Genomic DNA, 18599 nt, shown 5'->3' with positions numbered 1-18599 from the left:
GGATTGCATCGTCCCCGATGATCGAAGGAGCCATCAAGCCTTATGCTGATGACAAAGTGGAACTCTCAATGAAAGCACCAGTGTCAGTGTCAAAACCGGCGGATCTCGGGTAGGGGGTCCCGAACTGTGCGTCTAGGGCGGATGGTAACAGGAGGCGGGGGACACAATGTTTACCCAGGTTCGGGGCCTCTCGATGGAGGTAATACCCTCTTCCTTCTTGTTTGATCTTGATGATATGAGTATTACAAGAGTTGATCTGCCACGAGATCATAGAGGCTAAACCCTAGAAGCTAGCCTATGGTTATGATCATTGTTCTACGGACTAAATCCTCTAGTTTATATAGACACCAGAGGGGGCTAGGGTTACACAGAGTCGGTTACAAGGGAGGAGATCTACATATTAAAGATTGCCTTCCACGCATAGGAGAGTCCCACCCGGACACAGGACGAAGTCTTCAATCTTGTATCTTCATAGTCCAACAGTCCGGCGAAAGTATATAGTCCGGCAGTCCGAGGACCCCCTAATCAAGGACTCCCTCACCGGCGTGGATAGCTGCGGGGGAAATATGGCACTCCATGATTGGTCGGGGGCGGTGGCAGATATGTCTGGCGGCGGAGTGGACATGTTCGAGGCATGGAGGAAGAGGAAGGCTTGGGTTTGCCAGCAAATTGCCGAGGGGGAGGCGTTTTTATAGGTAGAGGAAGCTAGGAGAGGGCTATTGAGGTGTGGTTTTCGCCCAAACGATCATGATCCAATGACGGAGAAAATGGAGGGGGTTTAGATGGACTAGTGGGCCGTTGAGAGGTGTTGGGCTGCAAAGAGAAGGAGGGCATTGGTTAACGCGACTAACCGTTGGGGCATCAATCGACCTCCAAATGGAACGAAATTTGACACGAGATCTACCGGTGATGTACCAAGACCACCCGACAAATCTCGGCCCATTCCAAGAATGTTTTTCTCCCGCTCACAAAACAAGATCTGGAAGGTGCTATAGGTTGATGTGCGAGTGTCGGATTCCGAAACAGATAGCGGGGAAAATGACCGGATGGAAGAGACAAACATGAATGCAAATGAGATGCACATGATGGCATGGCAAAATGCAACACGCAAGAGAATGACATGGAAACAACAGGGAATAACTGGAAGACACCTGGCGCATCAGACTCGGGGCGTTACATCATGCCTCTCTCAAGGAGTCTCATGATCAACTCCAAGTGGAACTAGCTAAGGAGATTTCCACGTATCCTCCGTTTGTTTTAACTTATAATTACCATGCTACTATCCCTTGTTGTGAGCATGTGCATCTTGTGGAAGAGAAAGCCAAGTTTAAAGAGCAACTTGAGAAGGGCCTTGTGACGTGCATACAAGGCGAGAGGAACCTATATGACCTTTTGAGCAATCAAAATGAAGTTGTGGGAAAGGAAGGACTTGGGTTTGTAGCCAAGTCAAAGTAGAAGAAGAGGAAGAACAAGGCCAAGCGACCTCTCCTGTTTAAGGAAGCCTTTATCAAGGAGGTGTGAGGGTGATCATGAGACGAATAAGGACAAGGAAGTGGGTGGTAATCCTAAGAAGAGCAAAACCATCCCGTCCAACAAAGCCGACGACTTTAACCCCTCATATGTTTTATGCCGTGCTAGTGATGGACATGTTTATGACTACATTGAATGGTATATTTGGGTTCCTAGGACCCTTGTTACTAAGATCAAAGGACCCATTCAAAAATGGGTACCTAAATTCAAGCATTAATTTATTGTAGGAATTTGCTTCCTATGGGGTGTCGTGGTTGCTCTATAGTGGAGCAAGAAATCATTTCACCAGAAGCAAGGACTTGGCGGTGGACGTTCAACCTATTCCATATGTGGCCACAAATGTCCAACTCGGCGATGCTTCAATATATAAGGTATTGGGACTTGGCAAGGTGGTCACTCTGAAGATTTATCTATTAAGAAGGTCATGCTTATGTTGAGTCGTTGCATACAATTTACTTTTCGTTCGTAAAATTGCACTCACGGGCTTTGCAACATTCTTTGATCTTGATACCATGGCCCTTTTGTGGAACAAGACTCTTAAAGTGGCCTTCGTTGGGCATGTCGAGAATGGTCTCTATGTGGTTAACTTATCAGACAGACCCACTAAGACCGTGACATGCCTAATGGATAAAGTTTATGCGGGATGGCGCTGGCATCACCGACTAGCCCATGTCATTATGAGATCATCGCAAAGTATTCTCAAAGGGGACCACTTTCTTGGACTAACAAATGTGAGTTTTGCCAAAGAGCATGCTTCTAGTGCTTGTATTGAAGGAAACTTGCATGAGACGGCTCACCGACTCACGACTATCATCTACACTTAGAGGTCACTGGAGCTCCTTCACACGGATCTCTTTTCTTCTCCATCCTTTGATAGTCTTGCGGTAAGAAAGTATTGCTTGGTCATTGTGGATGATTACTCAAGATTTAATTGGGTGTAGTTCTTCAAGAGGAAGAGTGAGACCCAACAAACCGTCATCAACTTTTCTAATGAAGCTCAATGTCAACATGAAGCAAATATATTGATGATTAGAGGTGACAACGACATCGATTTCAAGAACTACACCTTGGATGAGTTTCTTAGTGATGAGGGGATCAAGCACAAATATGCCACACCCTATACCCCTCAACAAAATGGTGTGGCAGAGAGGAAGAACCGGACGTTGATTGTTGGTGCAACAAACCATGGGTCTGTTGACCAACTGTGCACAGGCACAAGATCAAGATTGAAGCACCATCTAAAGTCAGAGATTGGAGAACCAAGAAATTTGAAGCACCAAAATCCCTTTCCGCGACGACATTTGGAACCGTCGCCAAGTGAGTTTGGGCAATAGGGGGTTCCTTCCCACATGACCAAAAAATCGTCAGGGATAGGGCCCCTACAGTACTCCTACTCGTTTCTGCTCGCATTGCCATCGCAGTCGGTATTCTGTGCTGCTACGTTTATGATGTGCGGCCCATCACAAACGCTTCACTATATAGAACATGTATGATGCGCGGCCCATCACAAAAATTTCACTATTAAGAAGATTAACTAATCGTCATACGAGTGTCAGACATGACTACGAAATGTCGGACCGTCGTAACATCGTCGTACACGATAACTATCGCACACACTATTCTATGGTTCAATGTTTATGGTGCATACTTCATCAGAAACAATTCATGGTTTCAAATCGTGTACAATAAGGCAACTAACACAAACGTTTAGTTTGCGCGCACCGTTTGTGATATTGTCTAACACCGCACACGCTTTGCAAACGGCAACTGTGTGCATGCTTGGACACATTTCCTCTCTATGAACCATCTCGGATTATGGTGCATATCGCAAATGTTTGTGTTTTACCAACCGTGTGTGCCGTACCAACCTGGAGAACGTAATTTCACCATAATTTAATTGCTGCTTTTTCAAATTGTACCGGATTAGGATTTGGATTTGGATTTTTATTTGAATATATGCTATAGCTTTATTCATATCCATCAGATTCAGACAACCAATGCATTATTCGATTCATAGGTACATATGTTCAAGAATTACATAAGAACCAAATAAAGAATGATGAACCACAATTTAATACTTGTACTATTAAAGACGGTAAAGAAAGAGGCGAAATACATTCTGGTTGCTGAACAAGGTGAAGTGAAATGCCCATATTGTGCCCTCCTCCATGCAGAAGGCACACACGACTCTAGTCCAACCCCTTGTGATGGCCGACCACCCATCCTACACGGTCTTCAAGAAAACATCTAGATAATCATCGTGTTCTGGTAGAAATAATTTAACCTTTGCATGCCCACCAATCATGTAGTTTGAGAGGTAATCTTGAGTAAACTGCTTTGGCAACCACTGCAAAGAAAAAAGATTCAGACATTGCCATCTAACACAACTCATCATGGGAAGTAAAAAGAAGGGTGCAGAGTTCTTACTTACCATCCTGCAGTTCGCTGTTGTCTTGGATAAAGTGCAAACAAATAGTTTAATTGCCATCTTTTGACCCATTTTACTAACAATCTTTATCAGCCTCCTCACTTGATGCTGGTTCATCGATATCTCTTTGCCCCATACACAGAAAGTGTCAAAGCGCGGATCTTTACCAATGACATATCTACCTAAAAGCACCAAGTTAATATTAGAAGCTGAATAGCAATTGCACAATGATGTACTACAACACTCTTTTATAATATGTCTATATACATCCGTATGTGGTAGTCCATTTGAAATCTCTAAAAAGACAAATATTTAGGAACGGAGGGAGTATCTTATAAATTCCAATATACTCACATATTAGATGAATTAACATATTATATTATGGGCCGGAAGGAGTTTAGTACATTCTTACAAATTATCGGCTGATTAACTATTGTCGTATCCATGGGTTACAATTAGTTTGAGCTAGTTCGGGCTCAAATAACCCTAAAGTATATCTAAACACGGGGGCTAGTTTGAGCTAGTTGCATCTATAACCCACCCAAAAAAACTATCCAACCCAAGAGGTGCTAATTGCAGCTAGTTCTCCTAGTGCATTTATTGTCAATCTAACCCTGCCATCCAAACAACTCTTTGGATGGAGTTAGTTCAGGGTTAGTCATGAGCTATAAACTAACTCTAGCCTCTAGCTAATTTGAGTATCCAAACAGGGTTGTGTTGTTGTTGTTGTTGTTGTTTGTGCTGCTGCTCTTCTACGTATATCCAGACATCATTAGAACATTAATGTAACACTCTTCCTTGTTGCTATGTAGCATAGAATTGCATATTTAGACATTATGTACAGTGCATGTTGCTATGTAGCCTCAGATATATTACATATTGCCCTAGTTAACCTAACGATAAATGGGTTGCAGATATATTCAGTTAAAAGTCCGATTCACCGATTTGTCCCTTATCAGCTGCCGACCTATATGGTACCACCTACCGATATCCTGAATAGTGAGCGGATATAAGCCATGGGATGAAACTAACCCCGATGGAAAACAACAGTTGTTCCCAAAATTGTCCTGTGTAGGTACATCGAGAAGAATGTTAAGCACAACAGGCTAAACATCAACCAAAATTATCAATGACACACAAAATAATCTTCAAAAGATAGCTTCAGTGTGTAGGTTTAAGCATGCTAGTAAATCAAAGTAAGTGGAAAGGTGTGCTAACTGCAACAGGCCTAACATTTAACTACGAGAAAACATAGTCATTCAAACTGGTATTGTGTAGGTCTAAGTACACTGGTTATTGTTAAATAAAATTGGAAAGGCGTGTTAACTACAAAATGCAGCAACCAAATGTAGTCATTCATAGTAGTATTGTTGAAACTGGTACTGATAAAATTTAACTGCACAGTTCATACTTGCACATATAGAACATCACATTGTGAATAACTGGAATAAACAAGGCATACTACGAACAACCAAAGATAGCATTTCAAACTGGTCATATTCTAACTACAACCCACTGAACAATCAAAAAACTTTAAAAGAGGCATGTGCTAGCTATAATAGGATTAACATCAAGCAAATATATGCATTCCTATTGGTATGTTTAAAACTGGATTGATTAAATGTACTGCACAGTAAATAATTGCACATATAGAGCATCACATTGTGAACAACTGAAATAAACAAGGCATATTGCAAACAACCAGATATAGCAATTAAAATGGACATATTCTCACTACACTACAAAAGGGACTCGACAAAACAAATCATGGGTTTCCCCTTGTGAAGAGGCACGACAAAACAAATCATTGGTTTCCTCACTTGTCACAGATGGGCTCGTTCCCGTGGGAAGACCACGGACCCTGGATGCGCTGCATTTTGTCACAGATGGGCTCCTTCCCCTTGTAAGAGCACGGCTATACGGTTCCCTCCCTGATGTCGCAGACGGGCGCTTTCCCCTTGGAAGAGCATATGGGCTCCTTCCCCTTGGAAGAGCCGGAGAGGGTGCCCTCCTCGTGGTCGCCATCGATGAGGTATAACTTGGAAGCTGTGGATTCCAAGCTAGCGTCACAAAACGTCAGAAATGACAAAAGGGGCTAGATAGTGATGTAGAATGGCAAATAGTTGACAACGGGCGAGAGGACATCATCGGCGGGGCCATGGATGAGATCGACGGCGGTTGAACTCGAGGAGTTGGGGGTGGGCCTCTTAACCAGTGGCATAGCCTGCCTCAGGCCATCGCTGTCAATGACCTCGATGTCGTACCAGCGGCCGAGACATGCCCGCATACTCTAGCCCGCTTCTTGAGTGACTGCCGCTAGTTATGGTCGTCAGCTTCCTCGGCGACGTCGGGCAAAGAGATTGCTATACACCTCTTTTGGGCCAGTCGCTCCTTGAGCTCCACAGGAAGCATAGACGGGCTTAGGTTGTGACGCTCTAGAGTGTGGGATGGGGATGGGGATGGGGATCTGTGGGAAAGGGGCATTTGGCAGGCGTCATTTAAGAAACTCAGGGCGGCCAAGGTATGGAGATCGGTGGGTAAGCTGCATGGGCAAGCCGACATATGTTTACAATTGAGGCCTTGCAGCGGCGGCGGCAGCAGCGGTGGCGGGGACATTGCTAGGGTTTCGAGCGACAGAAGTGGTGTGTGTGTGGGAGTGTGCATGCCCGAGAAGGTTTTGGTGTGTGTGTTTGTGTGTGTGTTGTGTGTGTGTGTGGAGGGGGCGCGGGGTGTTTGAGGAAATGACGCGGGTACTGAATATTTTACTACGCGGGAGTCAAACGCGGGAGTGAAATGCTGGGCTATTGAAAATTTTGATGATAGTGCATCGCACACAGTCCGGAGATATCAATCGTGTGTTATGAAACATAAAACCCCTCGAGGCAGTCAGATATTTTCTAGGGATGCAGGCGGGATTGGGAACAAGAAACATCGCACACAGTCTAGAGATAACAACCATGTGTTATGAAACAGAAAAATACTCGAGGCGGGTAGATATTTCTAGGGATGCAGGCATGATTGAGAACAAGAAACATCGCACACGGTCCAGAGATAACAACCATATGTTATGAAATAGAAAAACCCTCGAGGCGGGCATATATTTTTGAGAGAGGGAGCCTCGTGGAGCCCAATGTACTATGCGGATGTGTGCGCGACAAGGGCACCGGCGTGGCACATGGTTAGTTTGAGTGAACCGTGTCTGTTGCATCATCCGACTTGTCTAATGTTCATAAATTTAGCGAGAAATGACACGGGAGAGGGTCAGAACATGAACACACTTTCATGTGGACCAAATTTATGTATCAAAAGGGTGGTTTGATTTTCAAATACCAAATGCAACTTTGATGTGTCACCTATCTCGCAAAGCGCATGGTATTGCTTTCCCCCACCCCCCTCGTGTCGGCGCAAAGGGAATCCTAAGCTATGAATGCATGCACCTCCCCCCCAACCGACGTTCACCAAACAAAGTGTGAAGTAGCTAGCAGCCCCCCTCCTCCCTCGTGTCGGCACGGAGGGAATCCTAAGCTATGAATGCATGCCCCACCAACCGAAGTCCATTCACCTATCAAAGTGCGAAGTAGCTAGCAGCCCCCCTCCCTCGTGTCGGCACGAAGGGAATCCTGAGATATGAATGCATGCCCCCCAACCGAGGTTCACCCTAACAAAGTGTGAAGTAGCTAGCAGCCCCCACCCTCGTGTCGGCACGAAGGGAATCCTAAGCTATGAATGCATGCCCCACCAACCGAAGTCCATTCACCTATCAAAGTGCGAAGTAGCTAGCAGCCCCCCTCCCTCGTGTCGGCACGAAGGGAATCCTGAGCTATGAATGCATGCCCCCCAAACCAAGGTTCACCCTAGCAAAGAGCGAAGTAGCTAGCGACCCCTCCCTCGTGTCGGCAGGAAGTGATTCCTAGGCTATGAATGCATGCCCCCTCCAACCGAGGTTCACCTAGCAAAGTGTGAAGTAGCTAGAAGCCCCCCCTCCCTCGTGTCAGCACAAAGTGAATCCTAAGCTATGAGTGCATGCCCCCCACCAACCGAGGTTGACCTAGCAAAGTGCGAAGTAGCTAGCAGCCCCCCTTCGTGTCAGCACGAAGGGAATCCTAAGCTATGAATGCATGCCCCCTCTCCCCCAACCAAGGTTCATCTAGCAAAGTGCAAAGTAGCTAGCAGCCCCCCCTCGTGTCGCCATGAAGGGAATCCTAAGCTATGAATGCATGCCCCCCAACCGAGGTTCAACTAGCAAAGTGCGAAGTAGCAACCCCCCTCCCCCCCTGCACACACACACTTTCAGTCGGTGGGCCAGAGAAGCATATCTCACCAAGATGGAACGTAAGGCGGACCAAGACTAATCCACCTTGGTCATACAACCTCTCTCTTTTAGTTGGTCAAAGTGATGGCCGTCCATGCGAACCCGGAGATGGGCTAGCTCGCCAATAAGCATGCAAGTATCTAGTCCCCAAAGACAACCACTACACGCGTGTGGCCCAAACATATGTATGGAGAGGTGTGTTTTTGAGTAACAATGGAAGAATAACTTTGATGTGGCACCGTGATTTCGAACAAGAAAACCCCACACTGAGTGAGGGTTAGGTTGACGATGCATATGTATGTTACACCACATATCAAGCCAACGGCGGGGATTCATGCATGCATGCGTGCATAGTATATGCGCTCAAACTTAAGGTCTGAATCTCACCATGACCTATATTATGATAACATGAAATGAAGAATCCGCCATGGTAACATATCTTGTTGTTGGTCAAGGAGATGATGGATGTCCACGTGGGCCCACAAATATATAGGCTTGTCACGGGTAACCACGTGAGGGAGTGTACTGTTAGAAGGCAACCAGTAGATGCATATGTATGGAGGTGATGCATGCATGCATGTTTGAATACACAACATTGATGTGGCATGTGCATCAAAAATCATACACTAGCTCCCCACACAGAGCGAGATCCGTTCATGATGTGTCATTGTACTAGCCACTTCGACTCAATGGGAGGGATTCATGCATACACATGCATGTGTGTGTGCTCAAACTATATCATGCATGTCATCCCAAAGAGAAAATAGTAATCCCCTTCTAAGTCAAATTAACCTCTTTTGTTGTCAGACAAAAAGTAATGACGGACCAAGTAGGCCCACATATGGAAAGCATCGATATCGCTGCTAACCGCTTAAGTGGTTGCGAGAGGACAACCACCACCGCTTTGCATGTGGGCCAAACATATATATGTTGAATACACAAAAAGCACAACTTTGATATTCCACATGCCTCAAACCGTAAACCATGCACCCACACCGAGCGAGTTCATCAAGCGTACTACATGTGATTGTCCCCTTCCCCCCTCTTCACCGCTTACTATATGCTCCTCCCATAATATATGTACAACCCAAAATAATCCTCATCGATGGTGAAATTAATTAACATATCCTTATGTAGGTCAAAGTGATGCATGCATGCATCGACGATGGCCTCGTGGGCCACAGATGGAAGCTTCACACGTGAGTGCCATAGCTAGGATATGCATGTGGCCCAGAAAGGTGTTGTGTGACGTTTGAATAGCCAATTTCACAATTTTGATGTGGCACGTGCCTTAGAAACCAAAAAGTCCCAACACTGAGTGAGGTGTACTTGTTCATGGACGCGTACGTATAGTATATATGCTAGTCCCCTCCCACCTCTTCGATGCATACTATAACCCCCCATAACACAAACAAAAAAGATTCTACCTTGCTGGTCAAATTAACCTCACTGCTGATTGTTCGTCAAAGTGATGGACGACGACCTCTCGGGCCCACAGAAAGCGCCACACGTGAGTATTGAGTGTCGTGTAGGACAACCATCGACTGTATGTGGCCAAAACATGTATGTATGAAAGGGTTGTGTAATGTTTTAAATAACGATTTCATGACTCTGATGTGGCACCGGCCTGGTTAACAAAACGGCCAACCCACGTGGTGGCTCACAACTCGTAGTATACTGCGTGCCACGCGCCACCCCCAGCACACACCCACACACACACCGCGAATCCACCGCAACTATGATGCATGTTAAATTAATTGTCCCATGGTGAACATATATGCTACCAAAGGAGGGACGTTTTAATTTGAAAAAAATCATAGAGATCATTAAGACTTTTTAGTACATTAATTGATTGATTTTCTACGGCTATAACGTGCAAAAATCAAATTTGAGCTACATGCACATGTGATAGTGCACCTAAATGGATTGCAAAAACACATGTGTCTCATTAGGTGCATGTTTACTCCCCGTGCAACAAATTCCAAACATTGAGAATCCTGATTTTTAAATTCTAGTACTTCCAAAACTTATTTGAAGTTCATGAAACTTATCGTGTTGTCATATGGACACCAATACAAAGGGGCATTGTACTTTTTTGTCAAATTTGAGACCAGTTTTGATGTAATCTCTATCTAATTACAGACAGGAGATTATTAATAATTGGGAACCAATATCCAAATAGAAAAGAAATATACGTGCTGCCGCGCGACCCGTGTGCCGTGCGAGCAGGCATGAGTTGACGGGACGCATGCGTGCAGTCCGCCGCAGGCAGACGGGGAGGCGTGCGTGCAGGTGTGTGAATTGACGGAGGCGCGCTCGCTGCGTAGTGTCATCGGGAGGCATGGAAGTAGTTGTGTGAAACTTTGGTAGGCATGCCAGCAGTCCGGTGCGCAGGCTCACCGGGATGCGAGCCATCGGTTTGACCGCCGCCCGCCTCTCTCCCACAACTCCCACTACTCCATATTAATGGTCCGCCCAAGCGGCCGTACCTCCCATCATTCCCACACACACAATCCTCCCTCTCCACTTGCATCCTCGATGCCGATATCAGTCCTCAAAGCCGTTAGTGTGTGAGGATGCCGCCGAAGCACCCCATCGGAGGGAGTGACGACGCCTGGGCTGCTAAAGCGCTGGAGCATGACGTGGAGATGAAGATAGAGGTTGCTATCACCGCCGACGAGTTATCGCTGCACCCTGACATCATCGACGGTGTCGAGCTTCCACAACCGGAGGCGGAGTTCCACATCGACTCCGACGAACACTCCGGCAACGACTCCGACGACCACTCCGGCGATGACTCCAATGACGACGGACAACTAGTTAGTCATCTATACCCATTTATGTGTCAAATAGATCATAGGGTTTCTCTGGTTACTCTTGCCTCCCCCTTTTTGGAATAGAAATCCTATGGTTATGTTGTCCCAATCAAGGAAATCTGAGTAAGTTTCGTAAGATCTATGTAGTGTATTGATTGTTTGAATGGTACAGGTGATAAGTGATTAGTTGTTTCATCCGCGCAAATGATTTCTACTAGTAATCCGACTAGGGTTATTGTTCGTGGTAATAATTCCTAGCCAGGACTTGACAATTGATTTTGAATGACCTAAATATGTTTGTGCCATTATTTTCTTCAAGATTGGTCTGTACATTGATTTGATGCCATTTTTTTTACTATTTGTATAGGTGCTATCTGATGATGTGGACAAGGAGGGTGAAGATGGCAAAAGGGGGTACAAGAGGCAAATCCCGAGGGAGCTTTATGCGGGAATGCATAACAGGTGTATTAGGACCTGGCGCACGCTGACGCATGCAAGAGGCAAATCCCATTTTACTTCTAGAAGCTTCATGACACGTATCTAAGTGTTCTGGCACATGCAAGAGGACGGGTCATTGGCTCCTTCAAGCAGAAGTATTCTCACAGGGTAGCACACGGCGCATACGCTGAGTACCTAGAGAAGCTTCAGGATCGTGCCGACATGTGAGATGAGATGTGGGATGGATCGAACTATGTACGCTTGAGTATGCTTAGTGACGGTTGAACTATGTACTTATGGTCGAACTATGCTTATGTATGTGTACGCTTATTATCTAGGGACAATTCCATTTCTCCCCCTAACTTGAACCCACACCTGGCATTTACCCCTAAATTTTGAGTATGCTCAAAAATGCCCCTCTTCTGTCAAAGCTTCTTATAGATATACCCTTCCGTACCATTTCTGTGTGGTCAAAGGCGTTTGACTGGCTACGGGACATTTTCTGGCCAGTTTTGCCCCTGTACGCATATGACACTTACAGGTGGGACCTGCCCTAGAAAAATAAAAGAAAAAACTCTCTCACTCTCTCCCTCATCCCCTCCGTCACTTACAGGTGGACCCACGGAAAAAGTAAAAAACGGTATTCTCTCTTACCTCTATGTGTGTCTCTCTCGCATACCTCTGACGGCGGCCAACATCCGACGGCGGTAGCCAGCTTTAGGCTTGCAGGCATGGTTTGCAGCCTATTAGATCGAGCACTTCCCGATCTGTTTTCTAGTAGGATAAATCAGACTAGGGCACCCGAAATCGATGGCTCACTCATCGTCTTCCCCAACTCCAGTGGATTGCAGCCGCTGCCCGATCTCCTCTAGCCATGATTCTAGGAGGATTCCCCCTCGAGCTTCCCTCCATCATCGAGAACCTCTCCCCATGAAAGAGCTTCCCTTCCTGTTGCGTTAATCACACATGGTTCACCCTAGAAAACCGTCGCCCCAAAATTCTTTATGGGACAGAAAACCCTCACCACCCAACTCAAAAAAGAAAAAAGAAAACCCTCACCATCCCCATGTCACAAAAACCCTCACCCCGCCCGCCACCCCCTCCGGTATGTTCCCCATTCACACCTGCACAAGCTCCTCCGTGTCTATGCCATGGCACCACCTATCATGGCGATAAACACTTAGCTCGACGCATGCTGCCACCGCCAGGCTTCCGGCAAAGCCTACCGCATTTTGCCACTTCCTCTTGCCGCCGCCTATCGTCATTGACCCAGCTCCACTCAGTTGGGGAATTTGGCATACTGAGGGTTCTTTCTCACGGACGACAAGGTAACTAATTTAATGAGATATTATCTCATCTGATATCCCAGTTCATCTGCCTCCTTTAATCACCCGGTGGAAATTGCCGTGAATTCATTTTTATTTACGCCGATTTCAGGGTTTTCTTTCATTCATAGAATGTACAGTGCAATGACACTTCATGACTTTGCAACCTCCGCCAGAGATTCCATCTCACCGTACTAGATAACTTGAGGACGCGCGTGGTATGTTCAATCTCACCCTAAATCGTTTGGCATGGCCTACTTTCCTGAACATATTCTAAATATTTCTACATTATGATAAAATGTGCCACATGCACCATATACGTCAAAGGGGATTTCCCCCTCTTATTTTTATATTTGGAAAATTAATGATGTATTGTTCTTTCGACTACTCTCATATTTCCATGACATCATGTTTACCCTATCTGTTTTATTATAGATTTTTGTCCTTCGATTTCAACTGTTGTAACGTTCTTTCAATTTGGGCCCATATTTGCATGTTACCATATTTTGTTTAACAATCCTACCATTTTCTGCAGCACATCCCTTACTATGCAACAAATTATGTAGTGCACAAATTTTCCCCTTACATAGATCAAGGCTCCACGGATGTCATACTGCAAACAAACAATGGATTTACAATCATTGCTACTGTAAGAATTGATGAATGTGGTGAATCCTATTTTAGCACTTGGTTTTGGAAAGAAATTTCTATATTTTATGTACTTAAAGCTGGCACTAAAATTGCACTACACATGAAAGGGCCTGGTCATGAGATATATGCTAACTTCCCCAATAAATTATCTGTCCAGACTTTGTTCGAAGTAAGTTTTCTTTTCAACTATCTGCATCTTGACTTACAAAGCAATGTCAAATGAATTGTGTAGTATTTAAGCAACCAATTGTTATTCCCTTTTCTTACTATATTCCTACCTAATAACTTCTAGTTACCAATACACTATTCTGTTACCCTGTTTTAACTAAATATTCCCTGTACTCCCATTTCTATCAGAAAGCGTCGCTGACAATGAGACTTTGGAGGTGGAGAACGGGGCTGCCAACAAGCGGAGGCGGGGCGAGCTAGAACCACAAGCGACTCCATCATGCCTAGACTTCATCAGCAGCCTCCCCGATGATATGTTGAGAGTCATCAACTCCTTCCTACCAATAAAATATGGGGCGCAGACAACCGTCCTTTCCCGGCGGTGCCCCCCCAATGGAACTCCAACCCTCTCTACCTCATCGACACCCACGAGCTCTGCCATGGCTATAGTAAAAGCTTGGATGCGATCTCCAAGATCCTCGGCAGTCACCTTGGCCCAACCAAAGGCCATAGAATGGGCAAGTTCCATTCCAACGGCAAGGACCGAGACAAGCTTGACGACTGGTTTTGATCCCCCGCCCTAGATCAGATCGAGGTGCTCACTTTTGATGATGGGCATATGCGGTAACGGCCAACGTCCGCAATCCGCCTTGCACCGATGCTGCGTGTCGCCAAGTTCAGGAACTGCCATCCCCCTTAGTGACGCGCCCAGTCTTATTCTACCAGGACTGAAGCACCTTGAGCTCGCCGACATATGCCTCTCAAACGGTGACATGGAGCACCTACGCCGTGGCTATACTGCACTCGAGTACCTTCATCTTCAGGCGATCAATGGGTTGAGTACCTTCCACATCACCTCCATGACTCTCCGGACAATTTATGTGTGTTGCTGGTGCGGCAGGAAGACATCACAAGATGTGTACCTCAACATGGTCATTGAGGACACACCTGCACTTGAGAGATTAATTGTAGTTGATCAAGAAGGTCCATCAAGAATCAATGTCATTTCTACGCCGAAATTGACAGTGGTGGGCTACTCGTCTCACAAATACTCCAAACTTGTTATTGGATCCACAACCGTTCAGGTACAACAGCCGCCTTCTACCTCTCCTTCTACAAATTAACATTATTTCTAATTTTGAATATGTTTGTTCGTCTATCATTCAGAAAATGATTCCGACAAGCTTGACCCTGAAACTGCACACAGTGAAGGTCTTGCCACCAGAATCTATCGGCCCCAACCTGGAGCAAGTTGTCAGTTTCCTGAGATTCTTTACATGCATGGAGAAGCTATATATCTAGGTGATGTTCCTTTCCTGTTAAATGTTAACCATAAGGGAGTTCAATTTGTGACACCTTTTTCCTAGTTTACAATGACAATGTACAACGATTTCTGAAGCTTCTTTTGGAGGATTTCAGTACATAAATGTCCCCCCATATTGGTCGCTTGATCCATATGGTTAAAATCAATAAGCATTTCTCCTTTGGATTCTGTCGGTGTCCTAGGAACGGGGGTACCCAGACTTCCCTGCCTGCGACACATGGGGTGGCTGCACCAGTGGCCTGGTACGACCCATCATCTGCAACAAACAACTCAAGACTGTCGCGAGGCGGACGACGCCAAGACCTTCCTAGGGGCAGTCTCACTGGGCTGGCTCCCGAGGAGCAGAGATATCTATGCAAGGGGCACCTTGCGAGGTTCACGTGATGTGTGCCATGATGACCAAGGCCAGGCGGGTGCCAGTGGGCACAGTGTACCAGTTTCCTCTTTGGTGCTAAAGAGGCAAGCGCAGGGAGGAGTCCCAGGGCAGCATGCAAAGGTTTCCTTATTGGTGCAACAAGACAAAGGCCAGCAAGACGGCAGGATGGAGGTAACCGAGGAGCCCACAGCAGCGTCACCACCAGAGTCTTTGGCAGGTGAATACCACCTTTTGACAGGATATCTTGTACTAGTTGTCTCCCTTCAAACTCGGCCGTTGTTGGATCCCTTCCCTCCTAACATTTGGGAAGAGGATCAGGGCCTCTATAAATAGGGCTAGCCACCACCATAGCAAGAGGGATCATATTCGGACCATCCGCACACATACCAGCCCATCGAGCTCAAGAACACATCTCCTCAGGAGGTAGTTCATCCATTGTACTAGTTCATTCCTAGCCCTCAAGGCAATCCACCACCACCACACTAGTGTCCCGTGTTGGGTACTACACCACAACGGTGGGCCGAACTAGTATAAACCTCTGTGTCCCGTGTTCCTTGGGTTCATCGAGCTAGTACTTGAGATCGTCGTGCGAGCGAGTGAGCTAGAGAGAGAGAGTTCTTCGTGCACACCCTAGTGTTTGAACCTCAAGGGTTTGCCGGAACCCTGAATCCGACATTTGGCACGCCAAGTAGGGGTGCGCCAAAGCTTTGCCTCTCTGCTTGCTTCGTCCTGCTCCCATGGCAGACACCACTCCTCTGATTAGGCTGACGGGCACCTGCGGATGCGCCGCGGGCATCCGGGCCTTCACCCTTACTTTGCGGTAGGTGCGGTAGCCGCGCAAGTTCAAGCCAGAGATGCCACCCCGCTATGATGGCGCGGTAGATCCAGCGGCCTTCCTACAGGCGTACGAGGAGGTCGTTCTCGAGCTGGAGGCGACGACCAGGTGATGGCCAACTGGTTCCCCATGGCCCTGGCCGGCGTGCCGCGCGCCTGGCTGCTCAGTCTACCAGGATCCTCGATGGCCTCCTGGGAGGAGCTGTGCGGTCTCTTTGTTGTGCGCTTTGCGACGTAGGCGCCCCCCACGTAGCAGCCCTCCTTGGTGGTTCACGGGCGCCACCCTCGGATCGCCATGTTAACCAGTTCGTCCGCCTGATGGGCGCTTCCCGCCTGTAGCCGGGGTTTCCCCCGGGATGGGCAGCGCCCTAGGCCAACCTCACCTTCAGCTTGAAGGACCACCCAGCAATCACCACAGGCTCGGGCGCGCTCCCAATGCTCGTAAGCTTTCGGTTTGCTTCACATACCATACGGCCGGCTCCGCCCCACCAAGCCTTTCCCCGAAGTCGGCATCGGTTCCACCACCCCCCTGAGGCAAAAACACCTCCCGGTCAACTTCGGTACCCGCGACAACTACCGCACCGAGCTGATCGACTTCGACATTGCCCGCATCTGCCTCCTGTACAACGCCATCCTCGGGTACCCTGCCCTGGCTCAGTTCATGGCAGCGACCCATCTAGCCTACAACCTCATGAAAATGCCGGGGAGCAGCAGCATTCTCACCGTGGCTGGGGACTCCAAGGAAGCCCTGGCGGCTCTCAAGCTCGCCTTCAGGGCCGCCGCGGCAGCATGCCCAGCCGACGGAGCCGCCCCGGGGGCTAAGGGGGTTGCGCCAGCAAAAAGAAGCAGTTGTTCACTCAAGATCGGGCTAAAACCAAGCTTGTGCCGGTCGAGGAGGACGGGGCCTCGGGAGCCTCTTTCACCATAGGTGCCAACCTCGATCTTGACCAAGAAGAGGCACTAGTGAAGTTCCTGCGTGCGAACAAGGAGGTATTCGCCTAGGAGCCTAAGCAGCTGGTGGGGTTCCCAAGGAGGGAAATCGAGCATTACTTGAGGATGTGCCCCGATGTGCGTCATGTGAAGCAGAAGGCGCAGCGACAGTCCACAGAGAAGTACTCCTTCATCATTCAGGAAACCCACAAGCTACAAGCAGCGGGTGTCATCCGCGAGGTCCAGTACCCAGAGTGGTTGGCGAACTTTGTCGTTATGCCCAAGAAAGGCGGGAAGGAACGTATGTGCGTTGACTTTACCAACCTCAACAAAGGCTGCCCTCAAGACCCGTTCCCGCTCCCGCGCACCGACCAGATCATCGATTCCACCGTCGAGTGTGACCTGTTATGCTTCCTAGATGCCTTCTTGTTGCCTGCCAGAATCTTGTTGCCATCCATGGCCAATACAAGATCTGGGGCAGCAAGGAGCATGAGAAGGACTCACTGGTTCACCTCGTCGAGGCCATCATTGACCCCTACTACATAGACATGAAGGATTGATGCTAAGAGGACAAGCGTGCCTGGCACTCGGCCTGGATGGAGAAACTCGACAAAGCTCACGTCGTGTACGTGGCCAAGGAGGCGTACACGAGCTACGACATGTACAGGCAAATCGTCGACATGAGGAAGTGCCTCCTTCACCAAAACAGCCAGGGATCCAGCCAGAAGCAGAGCAATGGCAAGCGTCGTCGCAACAATAAGTAGATGATTAGATCCTCGTTTCTCCGACTGAAGTATGCAAGTAATTGCTCACTTTGGTTTGAGGAAATGTTATATGTGTAGTCACTTGTGTAATTGTATGCTTAATTTGGTTATGCAATGTTGTCTTTTTAAGTATATATGTTGATGCTTTGTAGACAGAGCGTAGATGTTGTGCGGCAAAGAAAATCAAATCACACACGGACTAAATAATGGAACCCGTCGGTGATGTTTACATCAATCACTAACAATTGTATACCAGCAATCGTTTTCTCACAACACACACGGCTTGTTAGCAATAATCGTCTATGTTGTTATCAGCCTTCGCACACGTTTCCGGTTACACACCTATTTGCCTCGTATCACACACATCTTGTTCATTTGAACCGTTTCTGTTCTCATGTCTCAACGCAAACAGTTCATCCGAGTGAACCACATGTCGTATATCGCACACACCTTTGATCTGGCTAACCGTTTCTTTTGTGTTGCCTAATCACAAATGGTTCATCCGAGTGAACCGTATGCTGTACATTGCACACACCTTCATCTGGCTGCCCGATTCTTTTGTTCATCCTCATCACAAACAGTTAATTGAGCTGAACCATGTGCCATGCATCACACACGCAACAAAAATCTGAACCGTGTTTGATGCGTCCTCCATCCCAAATGTTTTGCCCCTTTTTGACGGTTTTTACACCACTGTTTGCAA

Source organism: Triticum aestivum, chromosome 5A, assembly GCF_018294505.1.
Source record: "Triticum aestivum cultivar Chinese Spring chromosome 5A, IWGSC CS RefSeq v2.1, whole genome shotgun sequence".
NCBI lineage: Eukaryota > Viridiplantae > Streptophyta > Magnoliopsida > Poales > Poaceae > Triticum > Triticum aestivum.
The sequence above is the reverse complement of the archived record's forward strand: the minus strand, read 5'-3'. Positions refer to the sequence as shown.